The sequence below is a fragment of the Lepus europaeus genome, chromosome 7, assembly GCF_033115175.1.
Source record: "Lepus europaeus isolate LE1 chromosome 7, mLepTim1.pri, whole genome shotgun sequence".
Taxonomy (NCBI): domain Eukaryota; kingdom Metazoa; phylum Chordata; class Mammalia; order Lagomorpha; family Leporidae; genus Lepus; species Lepus europaeus.
The window spans coordinates 122,240,133-122,265,125 of NC_084833.1; the positions used below are offsets into that span (position 1 = coordinate 122,240,133).

The window sequence follows — 24,993 nt, forward strand, 5'->3', positions numbered from 1 at the left end:
TTTTTCAGATTAACAACAATTAAAAAAAAAAGAACCTATTATGTGGTCCCAACAATAAACTTGGAAGTCCTGCTATACTAGGGACTAGTACAACATGTTTTTTCCATCTCACTGTGTAAGGCATCTGTTATCCAGTCTCCTTCTACCCTATCTCCTCCCACTTTCACAACTTCTAGTAAGCACTGTTCTAAGTTCAGATCAACTAGTTTTTCACTTATATGCATGAGAAAAGACATATGGTATTTGTCTCTCAGAATCTATTATAGTTCACTTACCATAATGAACTCCAGTTCCATCCACTGTACTACAAATGTCAGGAAGCCATTTTTTTTTTTAAGAGAAGTTAGACTTTATCTCCTTAGTTTGCAAATAAATCTGGCTGAGTTGGCTGCTTTTTGGTAATTAGTTGAAGACTAATCCCACATCCTCATCTGACTCCCAAGTCTTCCTTGGCCTCAGCCTTCCCCAGGACTGCCCCAGCAGCAAGAGCAGCACATGGATCGGGCAGGAAAGCCTTGACTTCTAGAGCAAGCGAAAGGTGGACTCAGGCGCCACAGAGAAAGCCGGGGCCTGCTTGTACTCGTTGATGATAGGATGGGACGCGGATACAACAGTCAGGTAACCAATCCGCGGATAGCAATGGCAGCGAATGGAAGCCAGGGTGCGTTTTCCTCTGTGATGTCCTGCACTTCAGGGTTGTGGCTGCAACTGTTGTTGAACACCTGCTGGATGACTGGCCCCACGGAGAAGGGCGAGATGTTCAGAGTGAGCAGCTCTGTGGTCTCACTGGCTCCACTTGGTCTCCAATCTTTAGCAGCCGCACATAGCTCAGGATTGCAATGATGCCCCTAGAGATTTTAGTGGTGATGCCCAAAGCCTGGCAAGAGGAAGACGTTTCAGGCCCCAGAACAGTGTTCTGAGCTGCCTCAGTGACGTCACAGGGACAGTGGCACCAACATCAGCAGCCATTGGCACCTTATTGGCCAACGTACGTCTGATCTCAGTGAGGTCTTCCTTGGTGAAGGCAAAGCCCACGTTCCCAGGATATGGGGCAGGAGGTTCTCTAGGGCCGGGTTATTTTCCAGATGCTCTTACACATCACGGCACGAAGCCATTTTTTAAAGACTGAGTAGTATTCTACTGTGCATATGTAAGCACATCTTCCTTCTTCATCCATTGATTTTGGCTATTGGGAATAGTGCTTCAGGGAACATCAGAATGCATGCATCTCTTTCACATGCTAATTTAACTCCTTTCAGATATACACCCAGATGTGGGGTAGCTGGGTCATATGGTAGATCTATTTTTATCTTTTTAAAGATTTTTATTTATTTATTTGAGAGGTAGAATTACAGACAGTGAGAGGGAGAGACAGAGAGAAAAGTCTTCCTTCTGTTGGTTCACTCCCCAAATGGCCACAACAGGCAGAACTGCGCTGATCTGAAGCCAGGAGCCAGGAGCTTCTTCCTAGTCTCCCACGTGGATGCAGATGCCCAAGCACTTGGGCCATCTTCTACTGCTTTCCCAGGCCAAAGCAGAGAGCTGGATTGGAAGAGGAGCAGTCAGGACTAGAACCGGCAGCACCCATATGGGATGCCAGCACAGCAGGCGGAGGATTAACCTACTGTGCCATTGTGCCGGCCCCTAGTTTTAGCTTTTTGAGAAACTTCTATATTGTTCTCTGTAACGGGTATACTAATTTACATTCTCACCAATAGTGTATAAGGGCCCACTTTCTTCTCGTTTTCACCAGCATTAATTATTTTTGCTTTGTGATAATAGCCATTCTAACTGGAGTGACATGATACCTCACTGTGGTTCTGATTTAAATTTCCCTGATAGCTGCTGAAGAAGTTGAATTTTCCATATATTTCTCTGTCATTATTATTTCTTGTTCTGAGAAATGTCTGTGCAGCTCTTTTACCCATTTCTTAGCCGGGTTGTATTTTTATTGTAGAGGTTTTTTGACTTCTTTATATATATATGTCAGATGCATAGTTTTCAAATATTTTCTCCCATTCATTTTCTTTTTTCATTCTATTGTTTGTTTCTTTTGCTGTGCAGAAACTTCATAGTTTGATATAATCTCATTTTTCTATTTTTACTATTGTTGCCAAGGCATTTGGGGTCCTTTCCCAAAAAAATAATAAATAAAACCATTGACTATCTTGAAAAGTTTCTCTATTTTCTTCAAGTACTTTCATAGTTTCACATCTTACATTCAGATATTTTGTCAGTTTTTAGTTGATTTATGTATAAAGTGGGAGGTTAGGAGTATTGTTTCAATCTACTGTGTGTGATTATCCAGTTTTCCCAGCATCAGTTGCTAAAGAAACTGTGCTTTCTCTAGAATGTGTATTAGACATCGTTGTCAATGATCATTTGATTCATTACTGGGATCTCTATTGTTTTTCGTTGGCCTATGTTTGTTTTTATGTCACTATCATGCTGTTTTGATTACACCTAGCTCTGCAGTATGTCTTGAAATCAGGTATGACGCTGCCAGCTTTGTTCTGTTTATTCAAGATTGCTTTGGCTATAACAGGGTGTTTTGTGCTTCCATATGAATTTTAGGATTTGTTTCTAGTTCTGTAAAGAACATCTGTGATATTTTGATTGAGATTGTGTTGAATCCATAAATCACTTAGGTAATACGGATATTTTATCAATATCAATTCTTCCAATCCATGAACATGGGAAGTCTTTCCATTTGTGTGTGTGTGTGTTCTTCAATTTCTTTCTTCAGTATGTTGCAATTTTCATTGCAGATGTCTCAAATTCTTGATTTGATTTATTGCAATGTATTTAATTTTTGTAGCTGTTGTGAATGGAATTGCTTTTATATTTCTCAGTGAATTAGCTATTGTATAAAACTACTACTGATTTTTGTGTGCTGACTTTGTTTTCTACAACTTTTTTGGATTGGTTTATCAGTTCTAATAGTTTCTTGAAAGCATCTTTAAGTTTCTCTATATTTGGAATAATGTTACTTCTTTCTTTCCTAATTTTTGTTCAAAGCAAACAAAAAAATCAAGATTTATTTCAGTTAGAAACCTTTAGCCAGAATGGCCTGGAGGGACACTCCAAGAGAGGCAAAACTCAAAGGGGCAGGTGGTAGTGGGGTTTTTAAGTACAATTTTTGGGGGAAAATGATAATAACTAGTTACAAGGTGGGGTCAAAACCCATCAAAAGATTTGATTTGTAATTTTATTTACCTGTCTTGCTCATAAAACAAAAAGCCATCCTGAAAGGTGGGATAGGTAACTTGTTTTCACAATAAACTGTTAGCTCAGGAGGGTAGAATCCCCACTAAGACTGGAAGGAAGCTCCCAAGGGGTGGGGCAGGCAATTTTCACCTTGGTAAATATAACTTTTGGGGGAAGCAAACATTTTACACCCTCAATTTTCACTGGGACCAACCTGACTGTCTAATCTCACTCCTCACATTCTCTCCCCAACCTTTCCTGATTTTATACTTCTTATTTATTTTTCCTGCCTAATAGCTGTGATAAAAACACATGGTACTATATGGAATTAGAGCAATGAGTGCAGATATTCTTGGCTGGTGCCAGATTTTAGAAGAAGTGTTTTTAGTTTTCTACATTCAATACGAAGTTGGCTGTGGGTTTGTCATATATAGTCTTTTATGTTGAAGCTTGCTCTCTCTATTCCTAGTTTGTTCATGGCCTTTATCATGAATGAATGTTGAATTTTATTGAACACTTCTGCATATAGTGAAGTGATCATATGCTTTTTAGTTTCTATTTCATTTATTTCTGCCCTGATCTTTCTTCTTTCTTTCCTTGTGCTGCTTTGGGCTTTGGTTTGTTCTTGCGTTTCCAGTTTCCCAAGATGCTTCATTAGGTTGTTAGAGATCTTTCTATTTTTTTTTTTTTAATATAGTTGCTCATTGGATATTAGGACTGCTTTTGGTAAGTCCTGTACGTTTTTGTATATTGCATTTTCACTTTCAGTAGTTTCAAGAAATTTTTAAGTTTCCCTTTTGATTCTTCATGATGACCTATTGTTCGTTCAGGAGCATGTTGTTCCTTCTCCATATATTTGTATAATTTCTAGAGTTCCTATGGTTGTAATTTTTATTTTTATTTAATTATGCTCATAAACAAACATAATATGAATTTATTGAGACTTTTTTGTATAGCCTAATATGTGATCTACTCTAGAGAATGTTGCATGCAGTAATGAAAAGAATGCTTATTCTAAGTTGTTAAATACAATGTTCTTTAGATTTCTATGTCCATTTGGTCTATAGTTTAATTTTATTCTGATGTATCCTTGTCATTTTTTTTGTCTGAATGTTCTATCCATTTATGAATGTGGGATATTGAAGTCTCCCACTGTTATTATTTTTGAAATTATCTTTCCCTTTACACTTAAGAATGTTTGTTTTGTAAAAGTGTGTGCACAACCATTAGGTGCATAGATACTTAAAATTATCATACCTTCTTGTTCAATTTATCCCTTCATCATTCCATGCTAATTTTCTTTGTCTCTCTTCATTTAAATTCTATTTTGTCTGATATAAGTATAGCTACTCTTGCTTGCGTTTGGTTGCTATTTGTGTGGAATATCTTTTTTTTTTTTACTTTCAGACTGTATGTGTCTGTACTGGTGAAGTGAGTTTCTTGCAGGTAGCATATCCTTGGGTCTTATTTTTTAAAGCATTTCAGTCTCTGTCTTATAATTGAAAATTAACCCATTTATATGCAAGACTATAATTGATAAATAATGACTTGTTCTAATCACCTAAAAAATTCCTGTTTGTTTTGAATGCCCCTTGTTTTTTTGAGTGGATTTTCTGTGTCCACATGTCTTCAAGATGGTTATTACCCTCCTTTTGCTTTGGTGTGTAAGACTTCCTTAAGTATGGGTGGTCTGATGGTAATGACGTTCCCCTGCCTTTGCTTTCTTGGAAAGTCTTCATTTCTTCTTCATTTATTAATGACAACTTCCCTGGGAAAATTATTCTTAATTGGCAGCTATTGTCTTTCAGGTTAGAATGTATCATTCCATTCCCTTCCCACCTGTAAGGTTTCTGTTGAAAAATCTGCTCTTAGGGGCCGGCGCCATGGCTCACTTGGTTAATCCTCCGCTTGCGGCACCAGGTTCTGGTCCTGGTTGCTCCTCTTCCAGTCCAGCTCTCTGCTATGGCCTGGGAGGGTAGTGGAGCATGGCCCTGGTGCTTGGGCCCCTGCACCTGCATGGGAGACCAGGAAGAAGCACCTGGCTCCTGGCTTCAGATCAGCATAGCTCCAGCTGTAGCAGCCATTTGGGGAGTGAACCAATGAAAGGAAGACCTCTCTCTCTCTCTCTAAATAAAAAAAAAAGAAATAAAAGAAAAATCTGCTCTTATTCCTTAATCATGAACTGGCACTTTTCTCATAAATTTTAGCATTTTCTCTTTCTATGGTACTTTTGACTATAATGGGTCACTGTGAAGATTGTTTTTGATCCTGTCTGTTTGGAGTTCTAAGGATCTCCTGAACTTGGATGACCATATCTTTCTCTATATTGGAGAAGCTCTCAGCTGTTATGTCACTGAATACGTTCTCCAAGGCTCTTTTCCTCTCTTAATGCTTGCCATTCAAATATTTGTTCACTTTGGACCTACGGTTTGAGCAGCTGTCTTCATTTTTTTTGTCTTCATTCTTTTTAATATTTTCCCCCTCCAGGATATGTTGGAAGAGCTGTTTTCAAGTTCAGGTGTTCATCCCTCTGCTTTTTCTAGTCTGTTGACATTCTCAACTTTATTTTTCATTTGACATACTAAATTCTTCATTCAAGACCCCTATCTCCTTGCTAAATTTCTCATTCCTATCCTGCATTGTTTTCCTGATTTCATTCAACTGTCGTCTGTATTCTCTTTTATCTCTTTGAGCATCTTTATAATTAATCTTTGAATTCATTATGAGACATTTCATCAATCTCCTTTTTTGGAGTCTTTACTAAAGTATTATTGTGGTGCATCATATTTCCTTGTTTTTCCGTACTTCCTATGTTCTTGTGTTGGCATTTGTGCATCTGCTAGATTAGTTGTTTGCATCACTTTTAATGAGTGGTTTTCATGGTAAAACAGCTTTGTCCCAAAGATGTGTCATTAAGTGTTGATTCGGTTGGCTCTTCAGCTTTATTTCTCACTGGATGCTGTAGCATGGTTTCTGGATATGTTCTTGCACAGCGGTTGATGACGGTGGTAGCAGGGGCATGGAGTACTCCTTTCATCCAGCGGGATGCACGAGACTCAGAAGCAGATTGTGCAGCAGGATCTACAGTCCTAGGAATAGCAGCCCTTAGTCTACTATAGCTACAGTTGTGGGACTGCTGGCCTGAAGTCCTGGAGGGAACAAATTGGTACCCATGTCAGCAGTGGTGTGAGTAGGTTCACAGTAGCATTGGCCCAAGTTTGGCAGGAAAATGTCTTTGCAGCTCCTGACATGGTTTCTATGCAATGTCTTGGTACCCACCCACCTTTTCTTCCCTTATGCAGAAATTACTCTCTCCATGTTATACTACCTGGATTTGGGCGAGGAATAGAGTAACACGTCTTCCAGCTACTTATGCTGAAATACTAGATCACAGATAAATCCTACGATCCCCCAAGATGAGCACAGCATGGAGTAGGGCCAAGGGTCACTTTGCTATGGACTGCCTGCTGCTGAGGTGGATTAGCAACTTGAGGCTATAGCATAAGTGATGATGGGCACAATAAGTCCAATTGTCTGGAGCCAAGGGTCTCTATTTGGAAACATGGCAGGTTCTGGGTCTCCATTTGCAGACAACAAATGGGAAGAGATCCTTAGTATCTGCACAATGATGGGTTTGTCAGATCCAAGATACAGTACCCTGCTCACTTTATTTCCCTACTCCCTTGTGACTGGAGTCATGTTCCTTGTTGTCTGCCCACAACTGGGAGTGGTGAACATGCGCCCTTGGTCAAAAGCTCAGTCTGCTGGTGTTGGTATAGTTTGTGGGGCCGCATTTGACTTCTGATTTCATTAACTGCTGTGGTCCTAGATGTTCAATCTAAGGTCTGAAATTTATTCCCTTTCTCTCCACCCTCCAATAGCATCTCTCTCCACTTCATGACTTGTAGCTAGGGAAGGGGAGATGTAGCAGTTCCCCTTACTGCCTTCTTCAATGCATCTGTGGTTATTATGACACTAAAATCAGGCACTGTGTTCACTCACTGGGCTTTGGCCCTTGAGAAGTCACTTGATGCATGGGTAGCTTTTCAAGTTGGTATCTCTGTGGGGAGATTGCTGGAGTGTCTTACTCAGATTCCATCTTGCTCCACCTCTGTAATTTTCTATTGTAATGTGTTTATCTGTCTCTGGTATAGGGTAATGTTGGTCTCATTTAATGAATTAGAAAGTATTCCCTGCTCTTCAATTTTTTGGAAGAGTTTGATTAACACTGGTGTTAATTTTATTTTTTTAATGTTTGGTAAAATTCAATGAAACTCATCAGTTACAGGGCTTTTCTTTGTTAGAATGTTGTTTATTGTTGAATCTGTATCCTTATTAGCAAGCTTTTTTTTTTTTTGCCTGCTTTTGTATTTATTCATTATTTAATCCATTTAGTCTGTGTGTTTCTCAGATTTTTCTTTTCATTTAATTTGGGTAATCCAATTTGTTAATGTATACTTGCTACTAGTATTACTTATAATCACTTTTACTTCTCTAAGATCAGTAGTCAGTAGTAATATTCTTACTTTTATTTCTAAATTTAGTTATTTGAGTCATTTCTCATTTTTATTTTTCAATTTTACCAAGTTATTTGAAAATTTTGTTGATCTTTTCAAAGCAAATTTTTTATTTCATTGATTTTTCTCTATTTTTTTCTATTATATATTTTTTGCTGTTTTTATCATTATTATCCCCTACGATCTGCTGGCTTTGTGTTTAGTTTGTTTAGCTTTTTCTAATTCCTTAAGGTAGAAAGTTAAGTTGTTGATGTAAGATCTTATTCTTTTTTAAAGTAAGCACTTCCAGCTATAAATATCCTTCTTATATTTGCACTACTTTCGCTTCATTCCTGATGTCTTAGGATGTTTTGTTTTCATTTCCATTTGTCTCAAGATATTTTCTGATTTACTCTGTGATTTCTTCTGTTACTTTTTGATTGTATAAGAGTATGTTGCTAGCCAGCGCCGTGGCTTAACAGGCTAATCCTCGGCCTTGCGGCACCGGCACACCGGGTTCTAGTCCCGGTTGGGGCGCCGGATTCTATCCCGGTTGCCCCTCTTCCAGGCCAGCTCTCTGCTATGGCCTGGGAAGGCAGTGGAGGATGGCCCAAGTGCATGGGAGACCAGGAGAAACACCTGGCTCCTGGCTTCGGATCAGCACAATGCGCCGGCCGCAGTGGCCATTGGAGGGTGAACCAACGGCAAAGGAAGACCTTTCTCTCTGTCTCTCTCTCTCACTATCCACTCTGCCTGTCAAAAAAAAAAATGAAATTAAAAAAAAAAAGAGTATGTTGCTTAATTCCCACATATTTGTGAATTTGTTTTCTTTCTGTTGTTAATTTTCTAATGTCATTCCATTGTGATCAGAAAAGATTCTTTGTATAGTTTCAATGTTTTTAAATGTATTGTTATGACTTGTTATGTGGTCTAATACATGGTCTATCCTGGAGAATGTAACATATGCACTTAAGAAAAATACATATTATGCAATTGTTAGGCAAAGTACTTTGAATACATCTACTAACTCCAATTGATCTATAGTGTATTCATGTCCTCTATCTCCTTATCGATCTACTGTCTGGCTATGTTATACACCATTGAAAGTGGGGTATTTGAATGTCCCACTATTATTTAAGAGCTATCTTTTCTCCCTTCAGTTCTTCAATGTTCATTTTATACACTGGAGCATTGATGTTTGGGGCATGCATGTTTATAATTACTTTATCATCCTAGTGCATTGACCCTTGAGTCACTTTGCAATTTCCTTTGTGTCTCTTATATGTATTACTGAACTACTATATTTCTCCTTTTCACAGAGCATAGATTTTAAAGTCTCCGGTGGGTGTCTGAAATCACAGATAGTACCAAATTCTATATATACTGTGTTTGTGTTTCTATTATTGCATTGTACTGACTCTTGTTTTTGTGATGATGTGATGACATGATGCCTCCATGATGAGTTAAGTGAGATAAATGATGTAGTTGTTGGGTCACAAACACTGGAGTGCAGCAGTAATCTATCTGATAATTGAGACGTCTACTAAATGGTGAACAGATGATTCAGATCCCAGGTAGGATGGGGTGGTTGACATAAGATTTTATCACGGTACCAAAAATGGTACACAACTGAAAACTTGTGAATTTTTTATTTCTGGAATTTCCCATGTAATGTGTTCTGGCTACAGTTATCTACAGGTCAGTTGAAGCCGCAGAAAGTGAGACCTTGGATAAAGGGATTCTACTGTGAAGCCCATTTTGTCTGATGCTAATATAGTCACCCCTCTTCTTCTTCAGTTGTTGTTTCTTTAGATTAATTTTTTTCATCCTTTCACTTTCAACATATGAGACCCTTGGATCTCAACTGAGTCTCTAGAAGACAGTATATACATGGATTCTGTTTTTTATTTTTGTTTTCTTTTTCTCTCCTTTCAATCTATGTCTTTTGATTAAAGAGTTTAACACATATAAAGTAATTTTGATAAATACTTACTATTACAATTTTTGATTTGTATCCTCCATGTTTTATAACATTTTACCACTCATTTCTTCCATTCTTGCCCTTCTTTATGTCTATTTGATTTTTTGTACTGACATTTTGATTGCTTTCTAATTTTTTTGTGTGTTATGTTTTCTTTGTGATTACCATGGAGATTAAATACAACATCTTGAAGTTATAGCAATCTATTGTAAACTGATAATAACTTAACTCTAATTGCAAAAAAAAACTAAGCCCTCTGCAGCCCCACCCATCCCACTTTATGTTTTTGTCTTGCAAATTAACTCTTTACACATTATATACTCAATAAAAATGTATAATTATTTATATTTTTAGACTTACGATTTATTCTGCATGTAAAAGAATAAAAAGCATAGTTACAGACCAAATCACTCATTTTGTAAATGTCTATCTGTCTACTGCTATGTAAGAGCCTTGCACATTCTTCTGTCCTGGGTTATTGTTCATCGTCCTTTCTTTTGAACTCACAGGATCCTCTTTAGCATTTCTTCCAGGGAAGACATGATGAGTGGTCATGAACTCCCTCAGCTTGTGTTTATCTGGAAATGTCTTAATTGTTCTATCAGTTTTGAATAACAGTATTTTTGAATAATTGTATTTTTGAATAACAGTATTTTTGAATAACTGTATTTTTGAATAACTGTATTTTTGAACATAGAATTTTTGCCTAGCTTTCTGCTTTCAGCACTTTATTATCATCCCTCTGCCTTCTGGATTTCAAGGTTTCTGCTGAGAAATCTACTGGTAATTTTATTGAGGATTCCTTGTCTGTCACTGAGTTTATGATTCTCTCTTTGTCTTTGTCTTTGACTTTTGAAAGTTTGTTATAGTGTGTCTTGGTGTGGGTCTATTTGAATTTTTACACTTAAGAGTTCAGGGACCCTTTTGAGTTCCTCTATCTATGCATTGTATCAAGTACAGAAAGTTTTCAACCATTATTTCATCAAATAAGCTTTATGCTCCTCCCTCCCTTCCTTCCTTTCTTCCTTCCTTCCTTTCTTCCTTCCTTCCTTCCTTCCTTCTGCCCTTCCTTCCTTCCTTCCTCTCTCCCTTCCTTCCTTTCTTCCTTCCTTTCTCTCTCTCTCTCTCTCTCTCCCCCCTCTCTCTCTCGTCTGTAAACTCCCAAATTAAGCATATTGGTCTTGATGGTGTCCCTTCAGTCACTTAGGCTGTAGTTACTTCAACTTCTCAGACTCAATGATTTTGAATGACCTACCTTCAACTTAACTGATTTTTTTTCTTTTGGTGTTAGAGGTTGGTGTTGAATTCCTCTAGTAAATTTTTAGATTCAGTCATTATCTCCTTGTTTTCTTGAAAAATTCCTTTAAAAAATTATTTGAAAGTCAGAGTTACAGAGAGAGAGAGAGAGGGAGAGAGAGAGAGGGTGAGAGAGAGAGAGAAAATCTTCCATCCACTGGTTCATTCCCCAGGTGGCCACAATGCCCAGGGCTGGGCCATGCTGAAGCCAGGAACCAGGAGCTTCTTCTGGTCTCACTCATGAGTGCAGGAGCAGTTGGGACTTGAGCAAGTGTCCATATGGGATGTCAGCATTGCAGGTGTGGACTTTACCTGCTACGCCACAACGCCAGGCTCCCTCTTTAATAATTCTTAACCCTTCACTGCTATTTTAATTTTGCTTGTATTCTATTTTCTCCTATTTCCCAAAGATTCTTGTGCTTTCTTTTATCTCTTCGAGTGTATTTAAAGTAATTGTTCTTGTGGGAAAAATGCATCTCTTTAAGTCTTCCTATACTTGCTCCACACAATGGAAGGCCTTCACTTTTTAGCAGGTCATGTTCTAGCTCTTGAGAGCAACCAAGGTTGAAGATTAAAGTTCTCAAAACTTTTCAGGGTTTATTTTCCCTGTGTGTGTGTGTATAGGTAGTATTGGTACTTTATGTTGTGTTTTGTTTTACTCTGTTTTTTTTTTTTTTTTTTTTTTTTGTTTGTACAGGCAGAGTGGACAGTGAGAGAGAGAGAGAGAAAGGTCTTCCTTTACCATTGGTTCACCCTCCAATGGCCACTGTGGCCGGCGCACCGCGCTGATCCGAAGCCAGGAGCCAGGTGCTTCTCCTGGTCTCCCATGTGGGTGCAGGGCCCAAGCAGTTATTCTGTTTTTAATTTCTCTGTGTGCATGGCTGTGCATAGATGACTTTTTTTTTTTTTTTATTTGGAAGGTAGAGTTGCAGAGAGAGAGGGAGAGATCTTCCATTCTCTGGTTCACTCTTCACATGTCCACAATGGTAAGGGCCGGATCTGCGCCAGGCTGAAGCCATGAGCCTGGCACTCCATCTGTCTCCAATGTGGTTGACAGGGGCCCGACCATTTGAGCCATTTCCAATGTTTTCCCAGAAGCATTCACAGGGAGCTGGATAGGCAGGACTTGAACCGGTGTTCATATGGGATGTCAGCATTGCAGTTGGAAGCTTAACCCACTGCACCACAATGCAGGGCCCTGTGGGTGGGTGGGTCTCCTAATTGCTCACATGGTCTACGCCAGGCTCCTTCCAAGGTCTTAGCTGTTCTTTTGTATGTGTCCATCTGTAATCTCTTGCCCCAGGGATCCATGGGCTTGCATTTCACCCCTGCAGCTTTCCCCAGCCTGAGGTCTAAGCTACTCCATGCTTCCCTGTTAGCACTTTGTCAGGCACAGAGAGATCACGTGTAGGACAAGTTAAAGCTTCATGTGTAGGGTCCACTCTATTCCCTCCCCCTGAGACAGGGAGACCTCAAACTGTGCTGGTTCCAAGTGTGCTGTACCAGGAAGACACGGGACAAGGGGAGACCTCAAACTGTGCTGGTTCCAAGTGTGCTGTACCAGGAAGACACGGGACAAGGGGAAGTGAACATGCCATGAAATCTCCTTTCATTTTGAGTGTGGGATTTTCATGATTGAGTACATTGTGGATGTGTGTGGCTATTTGGCTCTTCTCCAGAGCGCTTATATAAAATTATTTTAGCTGATGTCTAATTGTGTTTTGTTTCCATGGGAATGAGATCCTGGCACTTCCTGGTCTCCCATCTTGCTAATGTCACTCTCTTCTTCTAACTGATTTGTTCTTCCATTCTTGTGGATGGCTATTTCACACATCACTCTAGAAATTTTCTTTAATTTTTTAAAATAAACTATCATTCTTTCTTTTGATAATTTTGTTTTGCTTGCTTTCATTTAATTTTTATTGACTTTTATTGTCTTAAAAGCAGAGACAGAGAGGCTGAGGCAGAAACGGGGAGATCATCTATAAACGTGTTTATTTTCCAAATTCCTGCAATAGCTGGGGCTATGCCAGGCTGAAGCCAGGATCCAGAACTCAATCGAGTCTCTGATGTGGGTGGCAGGGATGGAACTATTTGAGCCATCCCAGGGTCTGCATCAGCAAGAAACGGGAATCGTAAGCAGAGCTAGAATTAGTATCAAATTCAAAGGAATTTTACTTTATTCCCAGAGGTACCAGGGAAGGTGGCAGCTGATTCAGATTGTGGTGCGTACTGCTCTGTCCCTTAGGCTATAGCATTCAGGTGCCAGGAGACCTGTGATGGATAAAGTGCACAAAATGTATGGCAAGCTCCACAGGGCAAGATATTGGCACTTCCAGTCTGATACAGGATAAGGTGTCCAAAATGACATCTTCACCCCTTAACCACTAGGCCAAACACCAGCCCCTTCAGATTTCCAATAACTCCTTTTACCCTTTAGTCATAATAACAGACAGTTCACCGACTGGCACCAGACTGGCTCACATTGTGAGTGATACGCATCAACCCCTGAGTACAACACATACACTTGTGTGTGTACCATATTATATATAACATTGATTTGTCTACATATGCATACTGAACACACACACACCCCTCCCACAGAACAAGAAGTAAAAAAAAATCACGTAAATTCAGAAGCACGACATATCAGATTTTAGGTATTCTATTATTCAGAATATTCTATATGATATTGTTTATATGTTGATCCCTCCCACACACATCAGTTGATGGTATTAGGAAGTGGGGCCTTTAACAGGTGATTAAGTCATCAGAATGACACATTCATGAATGAAATTAATACCCATATAAAAGAGACCCAAAGAGACCCTTGTCCCTTCCACCATATGAGGACACAGCGGGAAGACAGTCATCTATGATCTAGGAGCAGGTCCTCACCAGATACCAGATCTGCTGGTGCATTGATCCTGGATGTCCAAGTCTCTAGAACTGTGAAAAATAATTTTCTGCTGTTTATGAGCCACTTAATAAATGTATAGCCAGATGAAATAAGATATTTACATTGTACAGTGCAGTTGGCTGTGCTTTGTATCCTATGCCACCAAACAAGAGGCTGTTTTGCAGAGGCAATATGGGAAACTGGGTTTTGGAAGTAAAATACTTTTATTGGGAATTTTGCTGGAGAACATTTATTGAGTCATCCATACGGTGGCAGGGAAGGTGGCAGCTGCTTCAGATTGTGGTGCGTACTGCTCTGTCCCTTAGGCTATAGCATTCAGGTGCCAGGAGACCTGTGACAGATAAGGTGCACAAAATTTTTGGCAGGCTCCACAAGAAGTCACAAAGGAAATACCTATGGTACTTGAGTAAAACTGTGACTTTCTATGGGGAACTACTTTCCACTGGAAATATAACCTAAGTGAGATATTGGCACATTGCAGAGATGAAACACCTGATCATGGCAAATGAAATGCCTATATCCTGTACTGGTGCAGGTGCAAGAGGAAAGACTCAGAGCCACATTTCAAACTCTTCTTGAGTCATATTTGCTAATATCCCAATGGCTGAAGAAAGTCACACAACCAACCAAAATCAAGCACAGGAAAATCTATTCTTCCCACTTTGAGGCCAAAGCAAGGCATACACCAAGTTAATCATGAGTGGAATTGGGAAGGAGAAGGAGTACAAAAGTGAATATTTTTGAACAGTAATATATAGCCCATATATATAAACTGATTGTTGGGAAACAATCAAATTATAAAGCTGGGCATACTGAGCAGGAATCCATAATGGGAATAAGCTCAAACATATCTAGGAAATACAAACATGCTATATAGGTGAATGTTATCTGTATCTGATACCCTGACTCTGTCCCCTCACCCACACTTATAACTTCACTGTGCTGTGAGAAAGTTGCTATGACCAACTGAGGGAAAAGGAACTTGACTTTATTCCCAGGTCAACCAGGGCAAAATCTTGGCACTAACAGGAAATGGATCTTTGTTCTGTAATCTTGAAGGTATGACAGACAACACTAAAGAAAAGTCCCCTGGGGTCTAGTTAAGCTGCATCTTTTTTTTTAAAGATTTTTATTTATTTATTTGAGAGGTAGAGTTACAGAAAGTGAGAGAGAGAGACAGAGAGACAGTTGGTTCACTCCCCAAATGGCCGCAGTGACCAGAGCTGTGCCAATCTGAAGCCAGGAGCCAGGAGCTTCTTCCAGGTCTCCCATGCGGGTGTAGGGGCCCAAGGACTTGGACCATCTTCTACTGATTTCCCAGGCCACAGCAGAGAGCTGGATAGGAAGTGGAGCAACTGGGATAGAACTGGTGCCCATATGGGATGCTGGTGCAGCAGGCAGAGGATTAACCTCCTGTGCCACAGTACCAGCCCCAAACCACATCTTTCTAAGGGAAGAGATTACTAGAGAAAAAGATAGACTGGCTCCAGAATAAAATAAGTTTCTGATTGATCAGAGCCTTTAAAGGAATAAGACAAAAGAATTATAAATAAGGAGACAAAGGGAAGAAGTTTGTGGGTGGACATCTAGGGTGGACATGAAAAGAGGGAATCTTTCTGTTTCACACAAACTCCCAGCAGAGTGCACCCTTTGTGCAGTAGTTGGTGGGAAGACGATTTCTCCAGTGGACTGCAGCCAGGTCCGCTCCTCACCCACTACAATGCATGTCCAAAGGGCCTTGATGGCAGAGATGGAGAGCAGGAATGGATTGACAACGTAGGTTTGACGTCATCAAGTCGTGTCTAGCTAATGCCTCTGACAACAGCAGGAAGGGAAAATTCGTGAACTATCTACCAGCGAGGAGATTTGAGCATGGCTCGAGAGCATGACATTCCCTCTCTTCATCCACTTTGTCACCAGCAGCAATCCTCCTCAAACAGTAGGGGGGCTTACTGGTCTTGTTTGCGTGAGGAGCCAGAATTAGCACCGGGATGGGTAAACGAGAACTGTGGCTTCACTGTGGCTTTCTTAGAACTCTCATGCTGGAAAACAACCATCAGTGAGCGTTAGCCACAAACCCAACAGGTGTCCATAAGTTACGGCTTGGAGGAGAGAAGGAACCCTGACCATCCTAATAGCTATGCGTGAGTGAAGGAGATCTAGAACTTATGGAATAGGAGAGAGATGATGTGCATCAATAATAGGGCTGGGACCAGCAGTGGGGTGAGTACTCTTCTCCAGATGTGTATCAGTCTATTTTCTGTTGCTATAACAAAATACCCAAAGTTGAGTTACTTACAAAGAATTTCACTTGCTTCACAGTTCTTGAGGTCGAAGAGCTTGGTGCCGGCTTCTGCTCAACGCTGGTGAAGGCCTCACAGCAGATGGTACCACACTAAAAGAAATGGGTATGAAAGCGTTCACATGACAATACAGGCAACCAGTTGAAGCCAGGTTTGCTCTTTCCAGTAACAGCTCACTCTGAATTACTTGTGTTACTCTCTTCCACGGGCAGCATCCCCAGTGGCTTAATAACATTGCCATCATCTCTTAATATTTTACTCTGTGGAATATGCATACAACACAATATGATTCACCCCATGTGCATAAGTGCTCTGGGAGTTCACAATTGGCAAAAACCTTAAAGGAGACTGAATGCTTGGACTTGTGTTTCTACTCCTCATCTTTTGGGAGAAGAGAAAAGCTGTGCTTTTCTCACAACACACACTTACGCAAGTACACACATGCACACACCCACACAGACAATGGATGTGCAGTATTGTAGGAAAGAAGGTGAATATAATGGAAAGGCACAGTGCCTACCTATAATACTGCCCTGCAACCAAACCCCCCTCCTCAGCTACTGTCACACAGCTTTATTGTTGAACGGCTTCCAAACTTTGATGAAACTCACACAGTATAGCATGGTATCTCAGTCAAAGGGTCAGATGACAGGACTCAGAAGTACAGGAGCCTTTATATTGTACTGTAATCTTTAACCAGTAGATAAAACATGCACAGGAGCTGAGAAAATAATTTTTCTTCATTCCTCTCTCTTAAAGACTATTCCAAGGCATAGATTTTGGGTGTATGTCATCAAAGAAGATCTGCCTGTTGAGGCAAGCAAGTGCCAAGTGATCTGTTTGGTTTTCCTCGTGCAGTCCCTGTGCAGTGGTAGGTTTTATGGTCAAGCATCATGCTGCTTCATTGTTTGAAATTTCTGACTGCTGCGTTCACTTTCCCATCATGCTTGAACTCAGGGATCTGTGCCATCCAAATGATGTACCCGTTGGTCTTGCTTTCTAAGAAAGCCTGTCTAAGAGATGATATTTCAATTGTATACATGCATCCCAATTTCCCTCCTCTTCCAACAATTAAGTTATGGGAGTCTCCTTTTACCCACAGAGGATATATTCCAAGAACCCCATGGATGCCTGAAGACCATGAATGTGGTTATCACTTAGCCCTATATATCCTACGTTTTTCCTATACATAATCATATAAAGCTACAATGAAGATTTGTTTATAAGTTAGGCATGGGGTAGCAATAACTATCAATAAAATAGCACAATTATAACAATATGTTGCAGTAAAGTTATGTGGGAGCTGACGTTGTGGCATAGTAGGTAAAGCCACTGCCTGTGACACTGCCATCCCATATGGGCACCAGTTAGTGTTCTGGCTGCTCCACTTCTGATCCAGCCCCTTGTTTATGGCTTGGGGAAACAGCAGACAATGGCTCAACTGTTTGGGCCCCTGACACCCAAGTGAAAGACTCAGACGAGGCTCCTGGCTCTGGGCTTCAGTCTTGCCTGGTGCAGGCTGTTGTGGCTATCTGGGAAGTAAACCAGTGGATGAAAGATTCTCTCTGTCCCCACCCCCCCACCGCCACGTAACTCTGAATTTCAAAATAAATAAGTAAATCTTTAAAAAAATTGTGTGAGTGTTTCTCCCCTCTCTCAAAAGATCTTATTGTGTTATACTCACCCTCTACAGGTAACCAACACAACTGAAAGTAAAGCCATGGATAGGTGGGAGGGGGCTGTTGTACCCCTACTTGAAGCCAACTCTCTGCACAGTAAAATCCATACTGCTTTGCCCCTTCAGCCAAAATTGCTGCCTGTGATCACTCCCAGTCTCTCCTGCACTGACACTTCCCCTCTCTGTTATGTCAGTCCCATCAGATTAAACATACCATAATATTCTCCATCTTTACCCATTTATCCCTCATCCTGACCTCCTCTAGCTGCTGCTCAAACCTGATACCCTTCACAGCAAAGTTTCTTTAAGTGATATATTACCTTCACTCCCTTGCCATGTGTGAGCTCCTTAACATGTGCCAGGGTCTTGTCCTCACCACTGTAACGTGAGTCGATGGCCACCCCCTCAGAACGCCATTCCCTCCCCACATTTGGTGCTCACCAGCCTCACCTCGCCACCCCTTTTGGCAGCTTTAATGCACTTGACCACTGCCTGTGTGAAGCACACTGCTCGCCAGGACTCTGGGATGCCACCTCTCCTTCCCCCTCCTGCCCAGTGGCTTTGCATCATCATTCCCCTTGCCTGATGTATACCTCTGTTCCTCATCTTTAAATAACAGGTTTCAGACTTCTTCTCTATCTCTAATTTCTTCTCAGGTGATTTATTCCAACCAGGGCTTTAAATGCATCTATATTCTGATGACTGCCAAACTTTTGTCTCCATTCCAAATCTCTCCCCTAAGTTTATACTCATCTTTTCAACCATCTACTCAACACCACAATGTCCAAGAAAAACGGAAGCTGAATTGTGCGTCTGTGTGGATACATGCATGCGCACACACGCACATACACACACACAGAGGCACACACTACTCTGCTGAGTCCCGGTGCAGTGCCCTGTCCCTCTTCCAGTTGTTCTCAAAGAAAACAGAGAAGGTATTATTGATTGTTCTTTCTCTGTCACACTCTGCTACCGCATCAGCAAACTCCATTAGCATTCTGGAAAATAAATCCTGGATCCCAGTGTTTCTTGTGGTCTGTATGGTGGCACTTAAGAGAAACCACTAAAAAGTCCAGCCAGAATAACTGTAGTCATTGGCCAGCAGGTCTCCCTTTCTTCCTTCTCTCTATCTCTCTTCTTTTTTCCTTTTCCCCTTTACAATCAGTCCATCACATAGCAGCCAGTCGCATTTCTTCAAAAAGTTAAATCAGATCATCTTGTTCCTAGCTCACAAACCTTCAGCATTTCTGCAGTTCACTTAGATTTTTAAAAGCCTAAAGTTGCCATCAGGTTTATAAGATTCTACATAATTAGGCCTCTGGCTTTTTTTTTTTTTTTTTTACATTTGATCTCTAGAGCCTTACACAGCTTAAGCCTGATGTCCTCTCAATCTCTAACATTCATGTGGATGCCTACCCCACGATCCATGCACTTGCTATAGTAGTTGAGAGAAATCTAACATGCCTATGATAAGGAGCTATAAGCATATAAGCAAGGACACATAGCTTAAACACATAAAAAGAGACTTGATACGTGTGGGTATTGTGGCTGTCTAGAATTCTCTTTACTAGGGAAGGTTTTTATGGTTTCTCCTCAACAACATCCATGCCTCTATGCAGCCTGTCTTTTACTTTGTGTGTCCTTATACAACTTCATGTTTCTTCATGGTGCTTGTCACTGATCACGGACTTTATATTTACTTTACTATTCTCTGTCCTCCCCACTAGGTCCATGAGAGGGAGGATAATATTTTGTTCATCATTTTATTCCCTAGCACTTGCAAGAGTACTTGATCCACGATGGCATTCAGCAAGTAGCTGTTGGATGAGCAGATAACTAAACAGAATGACTCTGCTGTTCTTTGTTATCAATATCCACACGTATTCATGTCTCTTTTACATATCATGTAATGTTGGACTTCCTTGTGTATTTTAGTGCTTTGGATTGTAAACTTGTTTTTTCCATTTTCTTTTGTGATAGCTCTGTTTGCTGTGGTTCTGCAGGCTTGTGTGAGAGCTGGTTTCCTTGTTACCTTTGCCACACTGTCATTAACTTTATAGGTTCAAGACCAGTTTGATTTAATATAAGAATTGAGCTTTCAGGGGGCAGTGTTGTGGCACAGTGGGTTAAGCCACTGCTTAACACCTGCATCCCAGGTCAGAGCACCAGTTCAAATCCCAGCTCTTCCACTCCCAATCCAGCTTCCTACTAATGCGCTTGGAAAGAAAGGAAGCAGCTATTCACTCAAGTGCTTAGGGCCCTGCCAACCACAGGAGAGAACAGATGCAGTTCATGGCTCTGGGCTTCAACCTGCCCAGGCTGTTGTGGCCATTTAGCGAGTGAACCAGCAGATGAATGAGTACAGCCCTCCCCTGGCCCCCGAACCTGCTCTGCCATTTTTCCTTATCTCTCTCTGTAGCTCTGCTTTTCTTCCTCCCTCCCTCCCTCCTTCCCTCCCTTCCTTCCTTCTTTGAAAGTCAGAGTTACACAGAGAGAAGGAGAGAGAGAGAGAGAGAGAGAGAGAGAGAGAGAGGTCTTCCATCTGCTAGTTCACGCCCCAGTTGGTTACAACAGCCAGAACTGTGCTGATTCAGAGCCAGGAGTTTCTTCTGGTCTCCCACACAGGTGCAGGGGCCCAAGGACCTGGGCCATCTACTGCTTTCCCAGGCCACAGCAGAGAGCTGGATGGGAAATGGAGCAGCCAGGACTCAAACCGGCACCATATGGGATGCTGGCACTGCAGGCAGTGGCTTTACCCACATGCCACAGCACCAGCCCCTCTGCTTTTCAGATAAACAAATCTCTTTTTAAAAGGTGGGTTTCAGATCTTCATACTGTTGGGACCAGGGTGTCTGATTTCTTGCAACTGTATCTTTTCCTCCCTGGGGTTGAGATGGAGGTATCACTTCCCTGCTTTGTGCAGGCCAGGAAGTGAAGGGTTTGTTCTAAGTGACCACATTCTGCAAGCTCCTGGCCTTATCCAGGTTCACATTTCAGCAGCCTCGCACACACAGCACTGGCTGTTAACTTGCAGCCCGCACGAGCCGGAAGGCGTTTGGAGCAGGTTGCCCGCCCTTTTCCTGTTGCTGCGAGCTCAGCATCTCTGTCCAGTGTGTGTGGCATCTACCTCTCTAGATAAATGGGCTTAGTCCCCACATTTAGTTTCTGCTTGGGTAACCCAGGATACCCGTCCCCCACGCAAAGCTTTCCTTTTAAACACATCCATAGCCTCTTTCCCCTTTTGTGATGAGATCTGCCCCTCCACTCCCAACCTTCTCAGGTAACCCCGCAGGGTGACAGAACTCTTGTAAGTCAAGATCAGGAGAATAGGTCTGTATACAGGGATGTGAAGGGTGTGAATTGAGTCACAGCTGAGCGTGTCCATTACAGAAAGGGGAGCTTTGAGAAGATTGTATCCCAGGGGAATGTCAGGAAGAAGGTTGGGTCCAAGGACAGTGGTGGAGCTGCCATTGACACACCATATTCTACAAAGTTTAACTGATCTGTAGGCCAACTGTTCACTTGCAGAATTAAAACAGTTAATAACAGCTTTGAATGACTAAAGGGGAAAAGTTGACAACTTGATTATGCTCTGTTCCCCCCTTTTTGATAATTGCAGAAGCTTAAGCAACTCCTGAACCCAAGGAATGGGGTTACACAGAGATCAATATACTCATTTTGAGTTCACTGGGCTCAACCAAAGGGCAATGAAAGTCCCTCCAAATAAATTGAGACATTTTCTGCAGAAAGACTGTATTTCCTAATACTGGGGAAGGGAGACAGAGAGAGAACTTGACCTATGGGGTCATGGAAAAGAAAGGGTGGGGCTACACAAGGCTCAGTAAACTAGAAAGTTCATCAGGGTGAGAAAGAAATTATCTGAGGTCACACATGTTAAGTCTGGGTCTAACTGAGTGCTGGTTCTCTTCCAAATTAAGCACAACAGATGGTCCCTGAGACAAAGGAGGTCAGAGTAAAGACAGGGATTTTTCCATCAATGAGATTCAAAACAAAGATGAGACAATCTGCATTTTCAAAATGAGGACCCAAATAATTGATCCACTTTTTCTTCTGTAGCTAGGAAAAGGAGTGTGGTGTTGGTCACATAGGATGGAATCCAAAGGGAGTTGAAAAACCCCATCCTTCCAATTCCCCACCACCATCTCTGAGAATCTAGAGAGCCATCTTTGTAACAGAAATCAACCATAAAAAAGCATGCTTGCTGGTCATTGACAGACCTCAGTCTACAACATGGGGCCGGCACTCTGGCTTAGTGAGTAAAGCAGCTGTCTGCAGTGCTGGCATCCCATATGGGTGCAGGTTTGAGTCCCGGCTGCTCCACTTAAAATCCAGCTCTCTGCTATGGCCTGAGAAAACAGTAGAAGATGGCCCAAGTCCTTGAGCCCGGAAGAAGCCCCTGGCTCCTGGCTTTGGCCGGCGCAGCTCCGGCTGTTGCGGCCAATTGAGGAGTGAACCAGCAGATGGAGGATCTCTCTCTCTCTATTTCTCTCTCTCTCTCTCTCCCTCTCTCCTCTCTGTCTTTTAAATAAATAAATAAATCTTTAAAAAAATGTCTACAACAAACTTATCCAGTTGCCATTTTATAAAGATCTATTTGTTTCAAAGTGAGAGAGAGAGAGAGAAAGAGAGAGGGAGAGAGAGAGAGAGAGAGCGAGCAGGGGGAGAGATCTTCCATCCTCTGGTTCATTGGTTCACTTCCCAAATAGCCACAACCAGCAGGACTGGTCCAGGTTGAAGCCAGGGCCAGGAACTCCATCCTAATCTCTGATGTGGGTGCAGGGGCCCAAGCACTTGGACCATCATCTACTCTCTTTCCAGGGACATTAGTGGGGTGCTAAATTGGAAGCCAAGGGACCAATACTGGATCTAGCATTTTGATATAAGATGTTGGCGGCCGGCGCCGCGGCTCAATAGGCTAATCCTCCGCCTTGCGGCGCCGGCACACCGGGTTCTAGTCCCGGTCGGGGCACCGATCCTGTCCCGGTTGCCCCTCTTCCAGGCCAGCTCTCTGCTGTGGCCAGGGAGTGCAGTGGAGGATGGCCCAAGTCCTTGGGCTCTGCACCCCATGGGAGACCAGAATAAGCACCTGGCTCCTGCCATCGGATCAGCGCAGTGCGCCGGCCGCAGCGCGCCTACCGCGGCGGCCATTGGAGGGTGAACCAACGGCAAAAGGAAGACCTTTCTCTCTGTCTCTCTCTCACTGTCCACTCTGCCTGTCAAAAAAAAAAAAAAAAAAAAAAAAAAGATGTTGGCATCACAAACAGTGGCTTAACCTGCTGTGCCAAAAACCAGTCCCTCCACTTGCCTTTTTGGTGCTCCAGTTCTCAAGACCAACAAAACTTCCTTCCTTCTTTTTTTCTTATTTGACCAATAATAACTGTACTATATTTATGGGATACCGTGTGCTGTTTTATGTAGTGATCAATCTAGAATATTTCCATTGTCCATCACCTTCTTCAGATTTTCTTGTCTTTTTTTTTTTTATGAGGACCTTCAAAATCCTCTCTTCTAGATATTTTGAATTATACGGTACAATCTTGTTCACTATACTGGTAACAGCATCGTATCAGATAACTGACAGAGCTTCCTGCAATGTAAGTGGGGTGGGATTTTATCTGGGGGACAATTCCTGATGAACTGCTAACTCCTGTTTCATGAGGGCGTAGAAGGTGGATGGCTACTGGGGCTCTAACCACCTTTCCATATAATGGAACATCAGAACTTAACTTGTCTCTGCTGGCTGCATCCCTGTACCCATGTATATCTTCCCATCTCCCCACGCCTTCCTACCCTCCCCTGCCTCCAGTAACCTCTGTTCTGCTCTCTCAGCTTTTGTACTTTGCATACATGAGTGAGATGGTGCAGTGCTGGTCTTTCTGTCCCTGGCTCCTTTCACTCAGCATCGTGACCTCTAGGAAAGGGAGACTGAGGGCGAGCAGAGCTATGGGTTTGGCTTTTCCATGCTGTTTGGAACGTATGCACATACTAGCTCATTGTAATCTTCTCACCAACCCTGTGAATAGTGCAGCGTTGCTTTTTAAGAATGCCAGAGAACATTTCAGGGAGACAAGGACTGCTTAGGGTCATAGGAGGGGCAGGAAGTCCAATCTAGTTTTCTTTGTCTTACATCCACTGTCAGTGGCATTCTGGCTGTGGATTGGAACAATACAAGAGGGTGGGGCTCTGGGTTTCTCATCTGCATTTCAATTGCCTCAAATCTGGGGCCTGGGAGGTAGTTAAAATTCTCCTCCCGGGTCCTGCTCTCTCTTCAAGGTGGGATATGCCCTGGAGGAGTGTTCCAGCATCTTGGTCATAGCAATGCCACTTTACATTGAAATGACCCTGCTCCAACTGCCCCCTGGGCTTTTGAGGGCACTTCTGGGTCTTCTTTAGTGGGTGTACCCAGTGCCCAGCACTGGGCCAGCTACGAATAAAGAGCAGCAGAGCTGAGCCAAAGTGAGAGAATCATTGTGAACCTTTTGAGATCGGCCAGCAGCTGTAAAACGCCCTCCGAGTTCAAGCACCAGGCCAGGTGCTTGCAGATCATTTTTGTTGATTAACTCTCACGCAACCTGTGACTTAGCTCTGACTACTATTAATTTACAGAGAAGCAAACTGAGGCTCGGAGAGATAAAATGGCTTGCCCTGGGTTTCATAGCATCTGAGCGTGCCTGTCTTGTATGTTCAGCATGTCCCCCGCACCTAATTTCCTGAATGTCCCTCTGTGGAGACAGCTCTGTGTCAGAACCAGCAGGAGACAATGTGGGGTCCACACTTTGGGAGCTTCAGGTAGAGAAGAGAAAGAGAAATACCCAGGGATGTTTTCAAAAGCAACTTGCTTGGTGCCAGCGGAGAAAGGGCCAGCTGAGCAGCCCTCCAGGGAGCCCAGGGGATTCAGAGTGATCTTGGATAAGTGGGGTTAATCAGAGAGGACCCGCTTTCAGAAAGGAGGTGGCCTGCAAGCTGGCGGGTCTGCAATGCAGAACTCAGTCACTGAAGAACGTGCCTTGCTCACTTGCAAGTGGGTGTAATTAAGTCCTTCCCAGCAGCTGCAGCGCGTGCAGGTTGCTGGGGCTGCTGCCGGTGTATTG

At 42.2% G+C, this 24,993-nt stretch overlaps 1 pseudogene; it reads right to left on the minus strand.

Moving 5' to 3' along the window:
- Nucleotides 1-402: 402 nt before the first annotated feature.
- LOC133763988 (large ribosomal subunit protein uL10-like) lies at nucleotides 403-18,131 on the minus strand (annotated as a pseudogene).
- Between the last annotated feature and the right edge of the window lie 6,862 nt (nucleotides 18,132-24,993).